At 42.7% G+C, this 22,537-nt stretch overlaps 1 protein-coding gene across 2 annotated transcripts in view; it reads right to left on the minus strand.

Annotated features, from left to right (window-relative positions):
* The window catches only part of PELI2 (pellino E3 ubiquitin protein ligase family member 2), a 556,167-nt gene that overhangs the window by 523,610 nt on the left and 10,020 nt on the right, over nt 1–22,537 (minus strand). Inside the window, exon 1 of one of the 2 annotated variants that reach the window (XM_027571668.2) lies at nt 5,776–5,803. The exons of the other annotated variant lie outside the window; for it this stretch is intronic. The gene's annotated coding sequence lies outside the window, so the exon portion shown is untranslated. Of the gene's footprint in view, nt 1–5,775; nt 5,804–22,537 lie in introns of those variants that run through there. 2 annotated transcript variants of the gene reach the window in all.

Genomic DNA, 22,537 nt, shown 5'->3' on the forward strand with positions numbered 1-22,537 from the left:
AACAAGGTGGTGGCACTGGTGCTGGCTGCAGAACCAGTGGGCAGCCTTAGGGGTGACAGTGACTTCCTCATCAGGCTATTCCAAGCACATGACTTTGACTGTAATCCACCCAATATGTTACAACAAACTTCTTTTCTGCTTATGTTATCCAGAGTTGGACTTTCCCACCTGCATTCAAGAAGCCAGCAAAATACAGACCTCCATTCTTACACAATGGCGCCCAGACTGGGGACCAAGAATTTTAGATTTGGAATTGTATTCCCACAATTTTAGAGTTCGGGAGGACATCGGAGGCCATCCAGTACTGTCTTTCTTCACAGATGAGAAACTTGAAACTCAGCAAGGTTGAGACACTGATTTAAGGTCCCAGAGGAAGGCAGAAGCAAGAGACAGTTTTTTGACCATAATGGGTGAGAGCCAGGCTCTTTGAAAGCAGATGTCTAGGGATGAGGTCCCAGTTGCTGCTTGTGTCATTTGGAGAAAGCTATTTAACTCTCTAAGCCGCCATTTTCTCATCAATATAAAGTTGTGAGAATCATTTGAGATGACTTCCATAAAGCATTTAGCACAGCATCCGTTAGGATGCTTTCAGCTTTAAATAACTAAGAAGACCCAAATAAAAGTATAATAATAAAACAATAAGGAATTATATTAAGTTCAGAAATGGGCTGTTCCAAGGTTGAGCAGTTTTTTGGTGATTTTTTTTTAAGATTTATTTATTTGACAGAGAAAAAGAGCACGCACAAGCAGGGGGAGCGGGAGACGGAGAAGCAGACTCCCCGCAGAGCATGGAGCCCGATATGGGGCTCCATCCCAGGACCCCGGGATCATGACCTGAGCTGAAGGCAGACGCTTAACCAACTGAGCCACCCAGGCATCCCTGGCTGAGCAGTTTTTTACATCATCAAGGATTCACACTCTCCTTAGTTCTGCTGTGCCATCAGCAATGTGTCTCCCACTGGATGCAACATGGCAGAAAATGCTCCAAACAACACTACCTCATGCAACAATGACCAGCAGAAGAGTGGAAAGGCAGATTCTCACCTGAAAAAGTCTTTACATCAAGGAAGAAACCTTTCCTAAAAGCCCCCTTCTGTCTCACTGACCAGGTCTGCATCGTATTCCCATACCGGAAAGAATTCCTGGCAACAAGAATCCAGGTAGCATGATTAGCTTAGCCCTATGGAACACGCACCCCTGATACTGAGGTACAGTCACCTTCCTGGAGCACATGGGCAGGGAGTGGGGGGTGGGGAGGGGAACTGGACACCAAGCCTCTGCTAGCAAGTAGGAGAACATGGTGTGGGATGACTGAGGAGTTAGGAAGCAACAATGTCGACCACAGCTGCCAGGTACAGAGAAGGTGCTGAATATTAACTATTTTTTATTGTGATGCAGTTTTTTCTGATATACAATTTGCAACTCCTTTTTTTGGTTTAAAGGGTATGTATATGTCTTCAAAAGGTAAAATTATCTAGGAATATAAGGAACACTCTGTCTTAACAGTCATTTTTTGTTTTTGTTGGGTTTGGGCTATTTTTTTAAGACTTTTTTTTTAAGCAGTTTAAAGTTCACAGCAAAATTGAGATGAAGGTCCAGAGATTTCCCCTATACCCTCTACCTCCACACATGCATAGCCTCCCCCATTATCCACATTCCCTCACAGAGTAGAACATTTGTTACAACTGATGAACCTACATGGATACATCGTTACCATCCAAAGTACATTGTTTACTTCGGGTTCACTCTTGGTGTTATACCTCCTATGGGTTTGGACAAATGTATAATGACATATATCCATCATTACAGTATCACATGGAGAATTCTCTGTGCTCTGCCTATTCATCTCTCCCCTCTGCCCCCAACCCCTTCCAGCCACCAATCTTTCTCTATCTCCATAGTTATGCCTTTTCCAGGACATCACAGAGTTGATCAGATAGCCTATAGCCTTCTCAGACTGACTTCTTTCACTTAGTAATATGTTAACAGTCATTTTTTCCTTTCCTACCTTGGGAAATTTTGTAAAAAGTAGCTGTGAAGCTAGGGGAATAGATGGAAGAACAGAGAAAAAAAGACCTTCATGGAACTAGAAAGCAACTTCACAGCCATTACAACCTTGCCTGAGGCCTGCTCCAAGCTGGGCTTTAAAGAGTGGATTTTACACTTGCACTGTTCTTTGTGAAATCCAAATTCCCACTTGTACTAGGAGACTTCCAAGCAAAGAGCAAGTCAGAAAACAAATACTGCTGGAGCCTCTCCTAATAGCTGTGCCTCTTAGCATAAATTGCCAGGGCAGGGGCCTAACTTGTTTTGTCCACCCCAAAGCAGCCAGAACAGCAGATGATCGAGGCAGGAAATGGCACATCCAGACTTCCCAGGTTCTACCATGAATGCAAATCTTAACCCTCACTGAGCATCTTTCATCTTTCAATTTCTTCACCTGGAAAACAGACTGTTAACCTTTATGCTCAGGATCTTTTAGCTGAATGTTCCCTGTTCCCCTATGACTCCTAATTCAAAGTTTCCCCAGAGAGGGAATCTAACAGGCCTCACTCACTGGACAATCTACCCTAAGGACCTCCCTCCACGTGAGGGATAGCCCCCAAATTGTCAGTGGGATCCAGGCCATACAGGGCCGTGTCATGCTTGCCTGTGAATAGGGGCAGATTCTCCTTCTCTGTGAAGGAGATATTGGGGGCCAGACCAAAGTCTTTGGGCAGAAGATGGAGGAGGAGGAAGAGAGAGCTTTTACTCAGGGGTATTTAGCCTGAGGAACCAGAGAAAGTTTCCGCAGGCCTTCTCCAGAAGAGAGATACTCTGGGGAAGGGCTAGCATGAAGTCAGATCTAAGGGATAGTGTCTTTGAGAGTTCCAGAAACAATCTGCTTCTTTCCTCTCTGTTCACACCCCACTTTCAGGGTTTTCTGCTAATCAATAAAGAGAAAACAAAATAACAAAAGTGGGAAGTTGAGGAGGTCACAGAAGCTTCAAGTCAAATCATGGGAGCCCTAGTCTGAAGTTTCTGCCTCCCTTCTGATTTGGCAAATAAAAATTTCTTTGGACTTTTTCCCTCCACCCCTACTCCTTACATTGGAACTCAAACTTCTCTCTGCCTTGAACTATAAGATTACAGAGATAGAAAAGCACAGAGTGGCAAAGAGCACGTCTCCTCATTTTCAGATACAGAAACGGAGTCCCGAAGAGGCAGTGTGACAAGCCTACTTGCTGGAACCTATCTTAGAATCAAGTATATGGCCTGGCTACCCATGTACCCAGGGCCCCAGGCGACCTCCCTGTAGCTGCCCAGAGGGGTCTCAGTGTCACAATGGCTGTGTGGGTGACAAATCTTCCCAGACACTGGACATGGGCAGCCTGGGGCAGGGGTCACCAAGTTTCTGCCTCCTCACAGCTGATGTACACAGAAGCATTGTCATCCTGGCCGGATGAGGAACATCTGGAGGCATCCAGAGAAAGCCAAGGAACACTGCCGCCTACTTTCCTTAGCTGGCCTCCATATTGAGAAATTCAAGCAAGTCACCCTACCCATTGCTGTTACTTAGGTAAGGGTACTGGACAAAATCACTACTCATAGAAAAGGAATCAAGAGAGAGTTAAAAAGTTACAAAGGTGAAAATTTAGTCCAACTACAGGTTACCTAAAGGAAGGGAAAACCAACTATTGGGCAAAATCTATCTCCAAGCTGAATGAAAGAGGAAAAGAGTGGCTTGGCCACTGCCATTCCCCTTGGTTTTCCCAGGAACAAGCCACCCCAGCTCTGGAGGGAAAAGACCTGGGTACAAACCCTGACTCCTTTACTTAGGAGTCGTGTGGCCTTGGCCAGGCAATTTCAGTTGTCTGAGGCTCTGTACCCTCCTCTCTGTGATCCGGGACCGCTGTGAGAAGTCAGGAAGATAATGTCTGTGAAGGCACAGAGTAGGAATTAATGAAATAGTTGTGCATATGGTTGTCACCATCACTGTCTGGCCACAGGGTGCCCAGATCTAACCAGGACCATCACCAAGCCAAGCAAGCTGTTTCAGCAGGTGAGAGCTGGACTTTGGGCAGGCAGAGGCACTTGTACCACACATGCCAGTGCCAGCACAGAGCCTGCACTAGACACCGGTTTGTCTAACATAGGGTTCCTCAACCTTGACGCCGCTGACATTCTGAACGAGGTAGTTCTTTGTTGGAGAGGCCTGTCCTGTGCCTTATAGGATGGTTAGCAGCATCCATGGCCTCTACTCTCTAGATGCCAGTAGCACCCTCCCCTAATTGTGACAACCAAAAGTGTTTCCAGGCATTTCCAAATGTTGCCTGAGTGACAAAGTCAGCCCTGGTTGAGAACCACTGGTCTAGTGAAATGTCCATAGTGGGTTTCTTAGGCAGGATCAAACAATCTACCCAGAGCTTCTGGTTACCAATCACCTGCCCAGAGTTAGCTTTTTCAGGCAAACCACTGAAAAACATTCTTCTCATATCTTTATAAGCAGTACATTCCAAGGGAAGAGAATTAATGGGGGAAATAATTTGGTGAGGGTATAACTTTTATACTTCTTTACAAGCCTACTTCAACTCCCAGCTAATACATCTGTGGCTACTGATTTCTGCCTGATAAAATGGTGGGGTTTTCTAAAGCCCAGGCACAGATAGGTTCCCAGGGACCCCCAGCTCTTGATTAAACATTGTGGCTGGTCAGTAGCCTCCAGGAGGGCCAACAGACATACACAAGAACACTCTTTCCAGGGGTATTTATCACCTTCCAGTTCAACATAACCAAGGTGTTCCAATTCTGGGGGCCTTTAAAAAGGCAATGACTTCAGTGGGTAAATGAATGAAAGAATAAATGGCACCTCTCCTTTTCACACCAGCTTCTGCTGACTTAGACTCCTGAGTACACAGGCCCTGCTGCAGTCATCCACCTCCCCATTCAAAAACAAACAAAAATAGGTTGTGATCAAGACACACTCCTGGACAGAAATGTGTTTCCTTGGTCCCAGCTGGCAGCTCACTGCTGACTCCCCTGATCACTTCTCCAGGAATACACCCGGAGAGCCCTCTGAGCCCTGCCATGGCCTAGTGCCTCAAAAATGTGCAGAAACTGCTGCTTTCCAGGTGCCAGGGAGCTTGGGTGGCTCCACTGTGAGTTGTGTGAGAGACAACCTCACAACATCAGCCACACAGAGATACCAGACTGGCCTGAGACTGGCTGGGACCCAGTGGGAAAAAGGCAGAGAGGAAGTAGATCAGGAAAAACAGGCCAGAAAGGAAAGGGCAATTACTGAGTACTTCATACACACCCCACAATAAGGTGCGTTCCTTCGAACATTCCATCCTTTATTTATCACCACACAGGAAAGCTATAATTATTCCGTTTCTTCAACCAATAAACTCAGAGAAGTCTGGCCCACTGAGACTAAAGCCCAGCATGTCCCAAGGCCCATGCGCTTTGCCACACCAAAGGCTCCCAGCCCTAGCTTCACAGTTGATACGGATGTCCAGTCCGAATCCTGGCCAGGGAGCCAGGCATGTTATTTTTGGAGAAGCCTCCCAGATGATTCAAGTGTACATTCAGGGTCTAGAACCACTACCGTATACAAAGAATAGAGGAGGAAGGATGGACAGAAGGATGATACAGCAGGCAGACATTGCCCATGTTGAGTTATTCACCCCTAGAACCTCGCTGGGCTTCAGGGGCCCTCCACCCTCCACCGCAAGCAGTGAGCACTAAGAAAGGTCAATTTTAAATAAAATGGTTTGGGAAAATAGATGCACAAACCTGCATGCTGTATGAGAGATTCCAGCAGAAACTGCTTTTTGCATAATGGGCTTTTTCAGCCCATCTGCAGTGCTGTCTCCTTTATTCCTACAGAACAAGGGTTCTCAGGAAGGGGCAGCTTCGCCTCCCAGGCGGCACTGGAGAATGTCGGGAAGCGGCGTGCTTTTCCTCACTTGGGTCAGATGGGGAGGTGCTACTGGTATCTAGGAGGCCAGTGATGCTGCTAAACATCCTACAACATGCAGGGTGGCCCCCACTACAAAGAATCATCCAGCCCCAAAGACAATAGTGAAGCTGAAACCCGGCAGCAAAGAAGCCGTCGCCACGGCTAGATAGGAAGCCTGACGATAACCCTCCTTCAGATCTGAAGCCTGTCCCTGGCCCAAACACCCTTCAAAGAATCACAGAATCTGAGCAGGAAGAGACTTCAGAAATGAGCCCAACTGAGACTCAGTTGGGTTTTCATGACAGTGAGAATAAAGCTACACAATGTTTACCAAACCACATCATAATACTTTGCTGGCTTGACCTCCCACCCAGATAGCACATGTGTAGCAAATTAACTAAAATGGTATTCCTTCCCGCAAATTCTTATTTGTTGGTTTAACAAATATTTGTCAGGTGCCCAGTGTGTTCAGGGCACCGGGCATAATCTCCCTGAAACCGTTACCCACCCTGGGATAGCCCTCTTTGTGTTCAAGCCCAATATAAGATCCAGGCAAGATATACAGGGTCAGAACCCAACAAAACCACCCCCAGATGGGTTTATGGTGGTTTTATTGTTTTCCGGCTCATTGGGTAACTTGGCAACCTGGGATCAGGTGTGCACAGAAAACTGAAGGAGACGCCCCAGGGGCTGCACAGGTGTGAGGTTCCACACAACCTGAAGCCCAAGAGCAAGTGCCCAGCCTTCCTCCCAAGCTGCCCAAAGCCGCCCGCTGCCCCCAGCCCTGCTCCCCGCTGTCTCCTCCTTGGGGAAGGCTACAGCCACCCAGCCTGGGCACCCCGAGGGCAGTTCACCCCCTCCCCTCTCCTCTCCTGGAAGCTACACTGTTAGCAACAAGAATAAGCACTCTTCTGTTGCTTGCTACAGAAATGCAAACTGCTCAGGGGAAGAAATTGTGAACATTTTGTACTGCAGGGTCACAAAAGATTTAAAAGTCATTCTCCCTCCTGGAGGTCTCATTTATACTGGGCAGCAACAACAACAAAATAAAATCATGCAATGAAGGGAAATGCTGCTGAGGCAAAACTAGTGGTGGGGGCACAGAGGAGCAGGAGAGGAAGCCCCGGCAGCCATCACCACGTGAGGAAATGAGGTCCTGGAGCTGGGGGTGCTGAGCACTGCCTGCAGCTGCGGGGAAGCAAAGGTGCCCCCGTCCTGCCCAGCTCCCTGAAATGCCTCCAGGGCGGAGCACAGTTCCCCCACATGTCTGCGCACCCCACAAAACGTGTGGGCACAGCTGTGCCATCAAACTGGCCCAGAGTCGTCTGTTCCTGTTGTAAGGGGAGAACCAGTCAAAGCCACCCGGCCCCACAGGGCCTGTGCCCACAGCAGAAGCTCCCAATATTTCTCTTCTCTCTTCATTCCTTGGAACTCTGTCTGGAAGTTATTTCCTCGGGGAAGCCTCCTTAATCACCCAGATTCAATCTTTCACTCAACAAATATTTACTGAATGAATAATATTTATTGCGTGGCGCCCAAGGGTTAGGTACCCATAGCGTATACTTTCATAGCAAACTCCTTCTCCTATTTAATAGTAATGATGGTAACTAATTAACTCCTTAGGTAATTACTTCTTAGAGTCCATTCCCATCCCCAACCCACCAGCCTTTCCAGGGTACTGAGCAACATGAGAACAGATGCCAAATCTGTCTTGTTGACTGCTAGATTCCATCCTTCGTGCCTCATGGGTGCCAAGACATAGGAACGAATGAGTGAACAAATGAATAAGCAAATGTCAAAGCCAGTGCTGTCCAATAAAAATGTGAGTCACAAAGGCAAGTCATATGTGTTAAATTTTCTAGAAGCCATACTTTAAAAAGTTAAAACAAATGGGTGAAATTAATTTTAACAATAGATTTTATTTAGCCCAATATTCCTGAATTATTTCAATATTTAATCAATACGAAATAATTACAAAAGAGATGTTTTGCATTCTATTTTCTTAAGATAGAGAGAGAGAGGGAGGAGGGGCAGAGGGAGCGGTAGAGAGAGACTCCCAAGCAGGCTCCATGCCCAGCGCCCTGAGATCATGACCTGAGGGGAAATCAAGAGTTGATGCTTAACCGACTAAGCCACCTAGGCACCCCTCATTCTTTTTCTCATATGAAGTTCTCAAAATCCAATATGCACTTTATTCTTATAGCACATCACAGTTTGGACTGGCCTCATTTTAAGCGCTCATTAGTCATGTGTGATGACCATACTGGACTATGCAAGTCTAGTCTCTATTAGGGCCTTACTGGTATGCTTGTTCTCTGCTAGAGAAGGAGAAAAATTATGCTATGCCACACCAAGAGAAAAGATAGCTCTTGTGTTTATACGGTCTCTTGAGTTAGAATAGCTGGTTTGAATCTTGACTACCACTTACTACCTTTGTGACCTTGGGCAAGTGATGTACCTCTCTGTGCTTCAGTTTCCTCTTCTATAAAGTGGGGGTTCTAACAGTATCTACGTTATGGGAAATAAGTCAGAAACAATGAGTTGAGACCCATAGCCCTTAGAACAATGCCTGTCACATAGTACTTGTTAATATTAGCCATTTAATATTTTATGTTTGTATCACATACAGATATCTATGTCCACTTCCTGCCACAAGAGCTAGGAGGCAGCTCTAGCCTCAACCCATTCTGCTGGTAGGACAAAAGAAAAACCAACATCCATTTTAGAACTGCATTGTGAACACATTCTTTCATGGACACTACAAGATATATCTCAACAAAAAAAGTGATTATGGAGGGGTACCTGGGTGGCTCAGTTGTTAAGCGTCTGCCTTTGGCTCAGGTCATGATCCCAGGGTCCTGAGATCGAGCCCCGCATCGGGCTCCCTGCTCGGTGGGAAGCCTGCTTCTCCCTCTCCCACTCCCCCTGCTTGTGTTCCCCTCTCTCGCTGTGTCTCTGTCAAATAAATAAATACAAATCTAAAAAAAAAAAAGTGATTATGGACATGCAACTTGTACAGGCTAGAAAAAAAGTTTAAAATGCACATAGAGAAGAGAATTTAGACTCTGACATGACACACATTATTAGTGAGAATGGGAAGTACTGGTTTAAATAAAAACCTTTTGCAACTTTGTGCTAGTTGTTTTAATGTTTCTCTCATATTAAATTCAAGTTCCACTGTACAGAACACACACGTTTCCTCTTTTCCCATCCAGCACAGAAAGCAAATGACATTTACATTTGATTTCCTGTCTGGGGCACAGAGCCTGCTGGGAAAGCTGAGTACTCAGCAGGTCCCAGCAACAGGGCAAATGGCTTCCTCACCCCCAGCTGCTGTCATCAGGCCTTGCTGCAGGGAGACACCAAGTTTAGAACAAGATAATAAGACTTACCTTGCAGGAATGCTATGAAATTTAAATGAAATAATATGTGACAGTGTTTGATCCAAAATAGGTACTCAATAAATGTTTCCATAGGGAAACACAGTCTGATGTCTGTGTCTTATTAACGATGCCACAATCTCATTAAATATGTCTTTAGTTTGAGCTAAAACTGTGTTCTAACTCTGCCCTTTTCAACTATACAGAATGAGTAATTCCTTTTCCCAAAGCTGTCAAATATCTGCCCTCTCCCACCAAACTTTCTCTTTTCCAGCCCAACACCCCCAATTTCCTCCAACAAGACAAGAATTTGTTGTCTTTAAAGTAACTGGAAGCATCTGGACTCTAGTGGGTCCCAAGACACAACCCAGCACCAGTAACATGCTTATAGCGCCAGAGCCACTTGGTCTTGTGGGATGTGGATAAAGTTAACCTCACAATTTGCCCAATGCTTCTTTCATGATATAAAGTTCAAGGAACTTTCTCCATATGCTCTCCCCACCCCCAACACTAACTACAGATGCTTCTTTGTCTGAAGGAGGCTGTTTTAGGATGAATACACTCTTCACAGATGAAATCCAGGTCTGATCCTTTGAAGTGACATCAACAGTGGTCTCAGGAAAGGTTCAGTGGAGGTGAGAAGTGACAACCGAGGATGATAAATCAAATGCAGCTCAGTTTTCATGTAAGGGCAAACTATCATCTGGTCAGCCTGGCTGTCATCAGACAGCTCAGGCAGCCTGTGATTTCTTATGTAAATGGTAAACAAAAGACCCGAGTGGTGACAATTTCTTCAACTGCTAGGATGAGCCTTCAGTTTCTGTTCTCTGCTTAAACCTGACATGTTAAGCTGCTGGTTAGAGGAGAGTCATGTTCACAGAAACATTTCAGGACTAATCATAATCATAAAGCCTTTCTTAGAAATGCTGCTACTTGCACAGCATGTTCATAACACACCTTGTCTGCTTTGCCTCCTCAAGCCCTGAATTGAAGGCTATAATAATCTAGCACAGACTGTTCAATACGGTACCGCTAGCCACATGTAGCCCCTGAGCATCTGAAAATCTGGCTAATTTAAATTGAGATATGCAGTAAGTGTAAAATAATACATGTAGGATTTCAAAGATTTAGTACAAAAAAATTATAAAGTATCTTATTAATGACCTTTTATATTGATTTTATGTTGGATTGATAATATTTTGGATATATTAAACTAAATAATTATTAAAATTAATTTCACTTTTTTGCTTTTTGTTTCAATGTGGCTTCTAAAAAAACTATTAATTATATATGTGATTTGCATTTGTCACCCCCTAATACATTTTTACTGAATACAGCTAGTCTGTAAGGCAATAGGGATGCTGAAAATTCCAAACTCTCTGGCTCTTCCTTTGTGTCCAGACTAAGGAATAAATAGGCCTACATCAGAAGCTCTCCCTGACAGTGCTGCTTCTTTATTGGTTAGACTAGAGCAGTGGTCCTCAAACTTCAGTGAACATAGGAGATATGGACTGAACTGTGTCCCCCCAAAATTCATATGTTGAAGCCCTAACCCCCTATGTGACTTTAAGGAGGTAATTAAGCTTAAATGGGATCATAAGGGTGGAGCCTTGATTCAATAGACCGGGTGCCCTTATATAAAGAGGAGGAAACACCAGCGCTTTCTCTCTACCATGTGAGGACACATGGACAAGGTGGCCGTCTGCAAGCCAGGAAGAGAACCTGCACCAGAGACTGAACCAAATGGAACTTTAACCATGGTATTTCCAGACTCCAAAGCTGTGAGAAAATAAATTTCTGTTGTTTAAACCATCCAGTCTGCCGTATTTTATTATGGCAGCTTGAGTCGACTAAGACATTAAGCATTACCTGGGGAGCTGTTACAACTCTAAGTTCCTGGGTCCTATTGCTGAAAGATACTGATTCCTTTGACCTGGGATAGGCCTGAGAATTTGCTTTTTTTTAGCAAGCACTCTAGGCATTCTGTCTCCATTGACCATACTTTGAGGTACTCTAGACTAAAGGAAACATGATTATCTAGACTCCTGTTGGCACTGCTGCAGCCTGAGCTGGGGGCCAGGAACTGAATCCCTAGCTCTACCACTCCAGTAGTGGTAGCCAAATTAGTTTGATCGTGAGCACCCCCTTTTGGTAGTGTTTTTGAGCCTGCAAACAGCCAAACATACACTTTTTGATAAATTACGTATGCCCAACTGTAAGTCATACACTTAATATTAGTGAAGCTTACTTTCACAAAAATAAAGGTAAGAAGTTATGCTATTTTCTTCCTGGATCCCAATGGGTCAGCTTTAGCTGTAGAGGCCTCTCACTGAACAAGTCTAACACTTCATATTTCCTTGCCTTTGCACATGCTGTTCCCATTCTGCCTTCTCTGCACTTAGAAAATGCCTATTTATTCCTCAGGAGTCAGCTCCTAAATCTCCTCTGTGCAGCTCTCCCTTCCCCTTCCACCTCCCACAGGCGAAGTTGATCACTCAGCCAGCCCCTCTTAGCAGCACCTCTATTGACTTCTCATGTTGAATGGCAAATATTTGTTTAACCCGCCAGTTCCTTGAGGACACGGGCTGTGCTTTATCTGTTTCTCCGGTGCCATGCACACAGTTCCTGGACAGTATGCATTTTTTTAAACGTTTGTAAAATGAGCAAACCAATGAATGAAAGCACAATTAATCAACACTTTAAGCAAGTCCTTACCCTTCTCTGCAGAAGTAGAATCATTGCAGTGTATCATGAGAAATGACCCACATAAAGGAGTGCAGTGCAAAAAGCTATCTAAAGACATACAGGGTTTTAAGTTGGGGTTTACAAAAGCACCTATAATTCACACCAAGCTGAGGATGAAAGCAAAGTGAACAGCCTAAGCCACTCATAGTTTAAAGAGCAGAGACTGTTTCAGGAAGGGTTTGGGGTTTTTTAGTGCTCTTTTTAATTGTTTAACTGTCTTAAGGTCAGGATCCTCCTGGCAAAGTAGTAACAGATGGTTTGTGAGGGGTCTCAGTGCATCTTTGTGGGGCACGGACAAAGATGAATGGAGAACAAGAGTGTTTTTAAAAGCATTATAATTTGTGATCTACATCCAGGTCTGCACTGCACAAAATGAAGGAATCACCTAGTCCAACCTCCAGATATTTTATGGCTAAATGTATCACCTTTTGGAAACATAAACCTGGATTGGGATGTCTAATAGCAAGTGTTCTGTCTGAAGAGCCTGATTTAGAAGTTTGTCTTCCCCATTTCTTCACATGCATCTTTCCAACTCTGTCCCCAAGCTTCTCCTGTTGGCTGGATCATAACAGGAGGCAGCAGTATCCTGGCTGGAAGAATTCTCTGGGTGCTCCCTCCCATGTGCAGGGGCCCAGGCTGATGAGATAAATATTTTTGCCACTTCCCTGTTTACCCAAAAGCTTTCCCTCTCAGCAGGAACTTGAAAGAAACGAAGTTGTGCATAATTGGTTTATCTTCTCACATCCACTTAAAAGGGATCGACCCTGTGATATACTGGAAAGTAAAATACACCTCTGTATATGAATCACTTTTCAAGGTGATTAGCAAGCAACATTTAGCAAGTAGAAAGGTTTCCATATTGTTCCCCTAAGAGTAGGGCTGCCAGATTTAGCAAATAAAAATATAGGACACCCAGTTAAATTTGAATTTCAGAGAGACAATGAATAATTTTTTGGTGTAAGCATGTCCCAAATATTGCATGAGTCCTGTATTTTATCTGGCAACCCTACCTGAAAGGGAAAAGTCTCTACATAACCCTGGTGGGGGGAATTTCTCTCTGTGTCTTTCTGGAAATGTTTCCCATTAGCTGAAAGACATATATTAGTAAAAACATAAATCTGAATGTTGAGGTTTCTGAGTTCTCTTCTAGTTTATATCATTGATTCATTAATGTTTCATCCCAAATATTTTTTTTCACATCTATTCTGTGCCAGGTACTGGGTTAATTGCTGGGGAAATAAAAGTGCTAGAGAATAACATGGTTCCTGACTCCTTAGAACCTATAAGGCAGCTATGTGACCCTTAACCTCTCTGGACCTCATCTTGCCATCCACGGAATAAAGTGGTTGCTTACCTTGGGACTATGTTTCCCAAAGTGGGTCCTTTGCTAAAAGATAATTACATCAAAGGTTTCCATGCTCAAAAATTTAAGAAATACTGAGTTAAACAGACTTAATGATATTATACTGTAAACCTTCTCAATATTTTAATGTGTTCATAGTTCTCATGATCTCTAAATGGTGCCTGACCCTGGAACTATCCCTTCAGGGAATCACTCTGGGGACTGGTAGTCTGTGCAACACACTTTGGGAAACACTGCCCTAGGCTGATGCCTAAAGTCCTTTATAAATCTTGCTTCTATGATTCTGTTCTTGTCTTCTTTCCCTTCTCTGCTGAAAATCTTCTTCATCCATCAAGATCCAGCCCAGATGTCCCCTCCTCTGTAAAGCCTTTCCCTCTGACTCTCCCACCAATCCCCACTGCCCCCTGTACACACGCACGCGCGCACACACACACAGACACACCCCACAGAGCAAGGACAACACCCTGTCTGGCTCACTTTTGCATCCCAGCCCCTAGCAGCACTAGGCCTAGTCCATATAATGAGTTGGGTTGGTAAATCTATTTTTTAGTGAATGAATCAATGAAGTAACACACACCGCCAACAGTTACCCTGTCCCCTACTTTCTCATAGCACTTTTGTCTGTTGTGATATAATTTTTTCTTTAGTATCTACTTCCTACTTTTACTGGGAATATTCTGAGGACAGCAAAGAAACATTATTAGTTTTTCCATCCCTAGTAAATAAATGCAATCTCCGCACACGATTTGCTCTTAATAAACAATAATAAATAACCATACTGATCGCATTACACTCTCTACCAGGCACCTGCATAAATTATTTTTATTTAATCTTCACAACAATCTCATTCAGGGTGTTTGGCTATGGACTGGCTTGCTCAACCTCTAGGCTGCAAAGCTGGAAACTGTTGCTCAGATTCCTGTGGAGCTCTCTCAGTTTTGCCTGTAAATTAGGTCTCACTGATTGTAAGGATTTGCATGAGTTTGGGAAGACAGAAATGAGGGAGAGGCTGCTTCCTGCCCCCTTGAGAAGTTTCATTCTGGCAAGCCACAGTGGAAATGTGAGATTTTTCTGCAGCAGCATTACAGTCTTTCTTCCAGCTTTCTGGGCACCTGAAGCAGAAGCAGTGGCAACATAACAACTCAGCAGTTTGTTCCTGAACTCAGGAGTTCCCACGGTGGCTTCAGAGGGATTGGCTCCCCTGGTGGGTCAGTTGTGGGATGGGGAATCATTCTAGGAGGTCCAGATGAGTGACTGCTCCTCCGACTTTGCCAACAATTGCATAAGTAGGTAACTCCCTGTATTAAATTCCTTTCTCCTTAAAATACTTGGAAAGGTTTCCAGTTCTTGTACTCAGTACTGAAGTTACTATCATTATCTACACTCTCAAGAGAAAACTAAGGTGCAGAGAGATTAATTCCCTAAGGTCCCCATTTATTAAGTGGCAGGGGTGAGATGTGAATTCAAACTCTTTGTTATACTCCTCTCAACAAGATGGGGGAGGAAGGCAGAGTTGACGTAGAACTCAAGAAGAAAAAACTGGTTTCACTGATCAGTCAACTACCTTAAAACTACTAGTAAAATGTGTGCAAAGATGAACCTACAAGTTTTTTTCTCAGGCCATTATGTAAAATAGAAGATATTCAGAAACAACTTCAATGTCCAATAATAGGAACTAGTTACATGAATTATATTCCATCCACATGATAGAATATTATGTACACTTTAAAAAATAATGTTGTATAAAGCAATAATAGAATAATGATGTACAGCTCTATGTTAGTAAATTTGAAAACCTGGGTGAAATGAAACATTTTCTAGGAAAAAGTTTATCAAAATTCACAAAAGAAATGATATAAGAAAAAAAGGTAAGTTTGATAGCAATTATAAAAATTGCAAATAACTGCCCTTGAGAAAAACAGCTGGCCTTGACAGGTCCAGGGATGAATTCTCTTAAATTTTCAAGGAACTAATAATTCCAAGGTTACCCAAACCTGTTCCATGGCCTAGAGAAAGAAGTAGAAATTTTCAATTCTTTTCAAAAAGTCCAAATACTAGTGGCTTCAAAACCTAACAAACCTTAACAAGGAGAAGCCAGCAATACATTGAAAGAGCAATACCTCAGGGAATTTCTATTCCAAAAATACAAAAATAATTCAATATTAAGAAATCTATTCATATAAGTCCCTACCTTAATAGATCAAAGGAGAAAAACCAAGTGATCATATAAATACATACCTAACAAAGGAATTTAGTAAAATTTAATACCTATTCCTCATAAAAACTCTTAATAAGGTAGGACAATATGGATATAGGAATATGTGGTTATATCTGTAACATAATAACTAATGTATATTTAGGGAAGGATAAATAACTATGTAGACCTCAAAAGAGGTGGCTTAACACTTACAGGTGAATAACTATAGAAACACTTGTTAAAATCCAGAAGAATGAAAGTTATCCATGTCTCTACTATTGTCTAGCAATAGCCTGGTGGTTAACTGCAATTAGACAAGAGGACAAAGGTGAGTTTTACAAGTGTCAACCATTGCCTTACCCAACCCCTCTGTGGAACCAGCAGAATGACAACTAGGCTCTTACACGACCAAGGCTTCCTCCAGTCTCTCCCCCTCTGTCCAAACCTGCCATAGCCTCTTTCTTAATCAGTACAACAGTGAAATGGTGAACAGTGATACTCATTTCCTTTCCATGCTGTGAGCCCAACCTTTCCCCAGTCCCTAAGCCCCAATACCAGTTCTTCATGTTTTCTTGGGATGCCTGAGAGCCCCACATGACCTGCCAGTCCTTTGCAGTAATTCCAAGCTCCTGTCCCATCTCATCAGGACTATGCTCTCAGCCAGACCAGGCAGATAAACACAGCCTTGCCATGACCTCAATAAGGGCCAATGGGTTGAGGTAGGAGTCTTCCCAATAGCATGTTTTCATTGTAACTTAGCAGCTTTCAAAAGACCAAATATCTTACCTAAAAGGAGGGACCCTGATGGAGGGGATTTCAAGTAATAGTGGCAGATACATTGTCCTCAAGAAGGAACTCCTGTCCCAGCTAAGCCTTTCAAGTGCAATAGCTACTGATTCTATCTTTATTTAAAGGCTGTCCCGCATCTAACTGGCTTACTGTTGCTGTTCATTTATTAATATTACATCTTGGGACTGCTTCCAAAATGGAAGTAACTTGCAATAAAAAAGAATTAAAAATCACCAAAAGTAAATATGTGAGGACTGAGCGTCCAGGAAGCCAAGGCAAAAAATGAAATGCAGCACATTACATACTTCTCACTGTTTGGTAAATAGCACTATCAACTTCTCAGAAGAAGAAAAGTTCTTTCTGGCATGAAATACCAAAACACACACATGCATGCGGATGCACACACCCATAAGCATGCATGTCCAGATGCCCCTTCAGAACTATCCTTTGAGAACTAATGTTCAGAACAAGGTTATCTGACAAGAATTCTGCAAAAGAGATAGAAGATTCTGTACTTTTAGTGGGAGATACCTCTTTGGGGAGAAGGGCACCGGCATACTGCAAAGGAAAAACAGGGGGAAGATAAAAAACAACAAACAAAACTTGCTGAGCTTGGTCACAAATGTGAGAGTGAGCTTAATTAGTTTGGACATGAGAAACACTACAGAACCTGAATAAAGGCTCTCCACAAAGTAGTCTCCATTATTACTATTCATCAGGGTAAATGTATGGTTTGCTTTCAGTTCTGTATTGAAGCTAGTGAGACATGAAGGTAAAGTTCCAAGACAACATTACATTACTAGTGCCTCTTATTAGAAAGCCACATATTTCTTTTCAGGGTTATGTGCTGCCAGTTTTCTTATTCATTACTGGTGTAACATCCGCTGTGAACTTCTGCAAGGCTGGAAATAATTCATGCAACCAATCTTCTTTAACAAACTAATCATCTCTCCCCTTCAGGAAGTACAAGCAATGGAACACTGGTGATGATTATGAAAAATAACAGTATTTATAGGAATCCACTGGGCTCCATGCTATCTTCAGCATACGTGAAGGAAACTTTAGCCGTGTTTAATGATCTTTCCACTAATACTCGCATTGAGATGGGCAGGGCCTGTCGCATCATTTTAGGACAGAAGTTCTCAAACATTTTGTCCTCAGAACTCCTTAACATTCTGATCAAAGTTATTAAATACCCCCAAAGAACTATTGTTTAGATGTGTTATGAGTACTGACATTTGCTATATTAGAAATTAAAGGTGAAATTTTTAAATACAATTTGCTAATCTTAAGATAAAACTTACTATAACATTTTTATAAAGCACAACTATATTTTCCAAAACAAAAACATTTGTAAGAGGAGTGATATTGTTTTACATTTTTTGCTAATCTCTTTAATGCCTGGTTTCATAGTAGATAGCTGGACTCTCATATCTGCCCCTCTCTTCAGTCTGTTCCAATATTACATGTCATGTAGCATCTGGAAAGCCCCAGCACACACTCATGAGAGAACGAGAGTGAGAATGGAGGTAACAACTTGGTATTACTATTAAGACAGTTTTGTCCTCACAGACCCCTGACAAGTGTCTCAGGGGCTACCAGAGTTCCCTCAACATATTTTGAGAACTGCTGATTTGGGATCAGACTGAGTCCCATAAAAGTGAAATTAAGTTAAACTTACTTTCTAGTAAAAAAAAAAAAGCACAAGACTTAGAAGAGTGAAAGTTCCATCCTATATATGTAAACTAAACAGAAGGAGAAAATTGTGTCTATTTTAAGGAGCTTAAATTTTATCTTGCCTAGGGTAAGGAGGCATATTGCACTATTCTTCAAAATGTCTGCTGCCCCTCTTCCCTGCCACTTCTCAGTGGGTCTCCCAACACAGAAGATTATACTCTTCCCACACGACTGTTTCCATCTGACCACCTGACCCACTTTGGCCAGTGAAATGCAAGTGGAGGCGACATGCGCTGCTTCTGTGCCAAAGCTTTACGGGCTATTGCATGACTCCTCCATCCCTCATGTCCTCTCCCATGGGACTCACGATGTCCCAGCAAAGAGCTGCTTCTTCAGCCTATACCCTCAAATGAAGGAACATGGAGCAGAGTGGCAGTCAATCCACAAAGTACATGTAACAAAAGAGGAGTCCTCTGAGATTTTTGGAATTGTTTATTACTGCAGCACAACTTAGCCTATAGTGACTGATAAAGGTAAGATAATTACAGAAAACCTTATACACTAAAGAAAGTATCATATTAAAGAATAAAAAGCGAGGGTGATCTATGTTAGCATCCTCAAGCTTTTTTAGCAAATATTTTATTAAGTGTAGCAAGCATTACAGAGTGAAACCTTACATGGAACATCAAATATTCAAGGATAAGACATGATCTCAGCATGAAAGGAGAGGATGGGAAGCATGGCTTTGACATTAGACCTAGATTGGAAGCCTAGTTCTGCCGCTCTCAACTATATGACCTCAGGTAAGTTTTCTTGGAGTCTTATTGTTCTCATCTGTAAGATGAAAATCATAGTACCTACTAAAGACGGTTTTGAAAACTAAATAATATGATTATATAAAGTACACAGCAGATAGCCCAGCATACTGTGTGTTTTCAATAAAGATTACTTTCCTTCATCCTTCATCTCTCCATCTCCCACCCCCACATGAGGATCTAGGGATTCTAAACTTAGCTCTATCTACTGGGTTTCTCATTTACTTTTATAAGTTTTAGTCCTTCCAAAAATAAAAAAATTGGGGATGCCCGGGTAGCTCAGTCGGTTGTGTCTGCCTTCAGCTCAGGTCATGATCCCAGGGTCCTGGATTAGGCTCCTTGCTCAGCAGGAAGCCTGCTTCTCCCTCTGCCTGCCACTTCCCCTGCTTGTGCTGGAGTGAGCTCGCTCTCTCTCTCTGACAAATAAATAAAATCTTTTTAAAAAATTAAAAATTGTACCTGCACAACATACATACACACACAAATAGTCATTTAGTCTGTCACTCAACTAATATTTATTAAATACTATACTCATAATACAAATGAGATACCTCAAGCAGTAAGAGGTTTCATAACTTCCCCAAGGTTATATGTCAGAACATATATATTTACCTCATTTTTTAATGGCTGATAATATTCAACAGTATTGATAAATTACAATTGACTTAATCCCCATTCCCTTTTTTGATGGACATTTTCAAGCTGTGTTATGTGTTTACCATCACAAAAAAGAAATCTCCTTATACATATGTAACGATATTTGTAGGGTAAATTCTAAGAATTGGATTGCTAGGTCAAAGAGTATAGAAATTGGGGCGCCTGGGTGGCTCAGTCGTTAAGCGTCTGCCTTCAGCTCAGGTCATGATCTCAGGGTCCTGAGATCGAGCCCCGCATCAGGCTCCCTGCTCAGCAGAAAGCCTGCTTCTCCCTCTCCCACTCCCCCTGCTTGTGTTCCCTCTCTCGCTCTCTCTTTCTGTTAAATAAATAAAATCTTACAAAAAAAAAAAAAACCAAAGAGTATAGAAATTTAAATCCTGATAGATACGGCAAAACTGCCTCTTGGAAATGTCTTTGCCGGTTTATCCTCCTGTGCTCAGGGTAGGAACACGCCCTTTCCCCAGACCTTCATCTACACTGTCCCCTTAACCTGCAGCAGCTTGTGCCTCTGGATCAATGTTTGCCAAACCATGTTCCCAAGAATACCCTCACTGGGCACTGTTTAGGAAAGGTTCCTGCCTGGAGAGCATCCCTCTTTCTTGTCTCTGGTAGGTTAATGTTTTCTTTCTCTGCTTTCACATGTAATGCATTTGGGGAGTCTGGCTGAAAGTGAGCTTTGTTCTGCTCTGAACTACTCAAGAAAAATTCATCTCTCTGAAAGGTAACTTGTATATTGATCCAGAAACATTACAGGACTGTAGCTTTTTCATTGATTATTTGATAATGGGTCATTTCATTTTTATCTACTTCTGACTCCTCTAACTCGGATAAAAAACCAGGTGACCCTGAGCACATAATTCATCTCAGTGGAAAGCATTTTGCCTGCCAATTCACATTAGTTCAAAAAGTGACCCTGCAATCCTCCAAATCATTTAGAACAACACATTCCAGAGATGCCTCTCCCAACCTGCCTTATTCTTGTTTAATATTTGGGCAAGAAACTAAAGGAGTTTGAAGCAAATTGCATCTCGTATTTTCTTGGAAGGAGGCAGAAGCAGATCTAAAACATCTTTCAATGGAGTGAGCCCACATTGACAAGAGCACCTGTAATCACTTCCATTGTGTGTTCTTGGCCAATTTACAACTACATTCATTGAATTAATAATGATCAGCTGGGACTCACAGAGGCCTACTACCCAGGGCTCTGCTGGGGGTTGCTGGCCAATAAATATTTATTGATGATAACTGGGTGAGAGAGAGATGGGCTTAGCAAGAAATTCAATCTTCCTGCAAAAGCGTGCTAGCCAAGATTCCTCCTCAAGCTACATAGATGCAGTACCCAGAGAAATGGGGTGAAAAGAACCTTGAAGATATGTGAAAACTAAGAAACTGAGTTCTATGATTGCTTTGTTTGGTGAAAAGTAAAGGTAAACTCCTTAAACATCATCTTTTTAACCAAATTGTCAACAAAGGGAAGAGAATTTGGAATGCAACATTTTGCTTTCCTGGATTCTGAATTTTCCTTCCTATTTCAAAAAAATATTTGAGTGGTATTAGGCAGCAGGCATTCAAGCTGTATAGAAATTAAAAGGAGGCCCAGGGCAAGGAATGAAAAAAGTAGAAAGCAGAGAAAAAATGGCAGAAGAGGGGAAAGAAAATACTGAAAAAACTGTAAGAGACCCTTTCAACCCATGACCTATCTCATTGGCACTGAAAAACATTTGATCATTATTTCTCCCAAAGATGATTCAGCCTGCTACCTCTACCTGACAAACAGGAAAATTACAGAGATAATTTAGCTATCAGTGTTAATCGTCTTATTGGAGGATGTGTTAGTCTAGTCATGACAGGTTATGCTGCAGTAACTAAGAACCCCAAAAATCTTAACTAAAAACCACGAAGGTTTATTTCATGCTCAAACCACATGCCCATCTCAGGCTGCCAGGGCATTCTCATCAGAGTAACCCAAGGACACAGGTGGACAGAAGAGCCAATTGCCTTTCGGAAGGAGACTCTTGCATCAGCAATAAAACTGGAAGAGCACTGATCACTACCACAGAACCAAAGCTTAAGACAGGTCTAGCTTTGAATCCCTCCCTGCTTCTCATTAACCAAGTGAACTTGAACACATCACTTAAACTCTTGGAGGCTCAGATTCCTTATCTGAAAAATGGGAATAATACAACTTATCATGAAGTTGCTGTCAAGAGTAAATGAGATCATGAACAAATAGAACTAGCACACACTTGGGGCTCAGTAAATGACCGGATTTTGTTTTTTACTATTTTAAGACTTCCAATGAGCCCAGTGAGTGCACACAAATGTGTGCTTTTGCTCATTTGCACATTATATACAAAATTCTTTAAAATACAAATTAAACCACTATATATATATATATCTCAAGGCTTTCACTGCCACCTACTGTGGTTCCTAATAGTTCAGTTTTGTACATGGGAAAGGTGACTTGAAGGTGATTGAAGAATTGAGCCAAAGTTGTTCTACGGTTAAGAAAGTGTTAACATCCGGGGCGCCTGGGTGTTATTAAGCGTCTGCCTTCAGCTCAGGTCATGATCCCGGGGTCCTAGGATCGAGCCCCGCATCGGGCTCCCTGCTCGGCGGGAAGCCTGCTTCTCCTTCTGCCACTCCCCCTGCTTGTGTTCCCTCTCTCGCTGTGTCTCTCTCTGTCGAATAAATAAAGTCTCTAAAAAAAAAAATAGATTAAACAAAAAGGAGGAGGTGGAGCAAGATGGCGGAGGAGTAGGAGACCTGGATTTCATCTGGTCTCAGGAATTCAGCTGAATAGGGATCAAACCATCTGAACACCTACGAACTCAACAGGAGATCGAAGAAGAGAGTAGCAACAACTCTCTGAACAGAGAAGCGACCACTTTCTGGAAGGTAGGATGGGCGGAGAAGTGAATCTGAGGCGATATTCGGGAGGATAGACGGGTTCTGGCAAGTGATAGAGCCGCG

This window comes from Zalophus californianus, chromosome 6 (genome assembly GCF_009762305.2).
Source record: "Zalophus californianus isolate mZalCal1 chromosome 6, mZalCal1.pri.v2, whole genome shotgun sequence".
Classification (NCBI taxonomy): Eukaryota; Metazoa; Chordata; class Mammalia; order Carnivora; family Otariidae; genus Zalophus; species Zalophus californianus.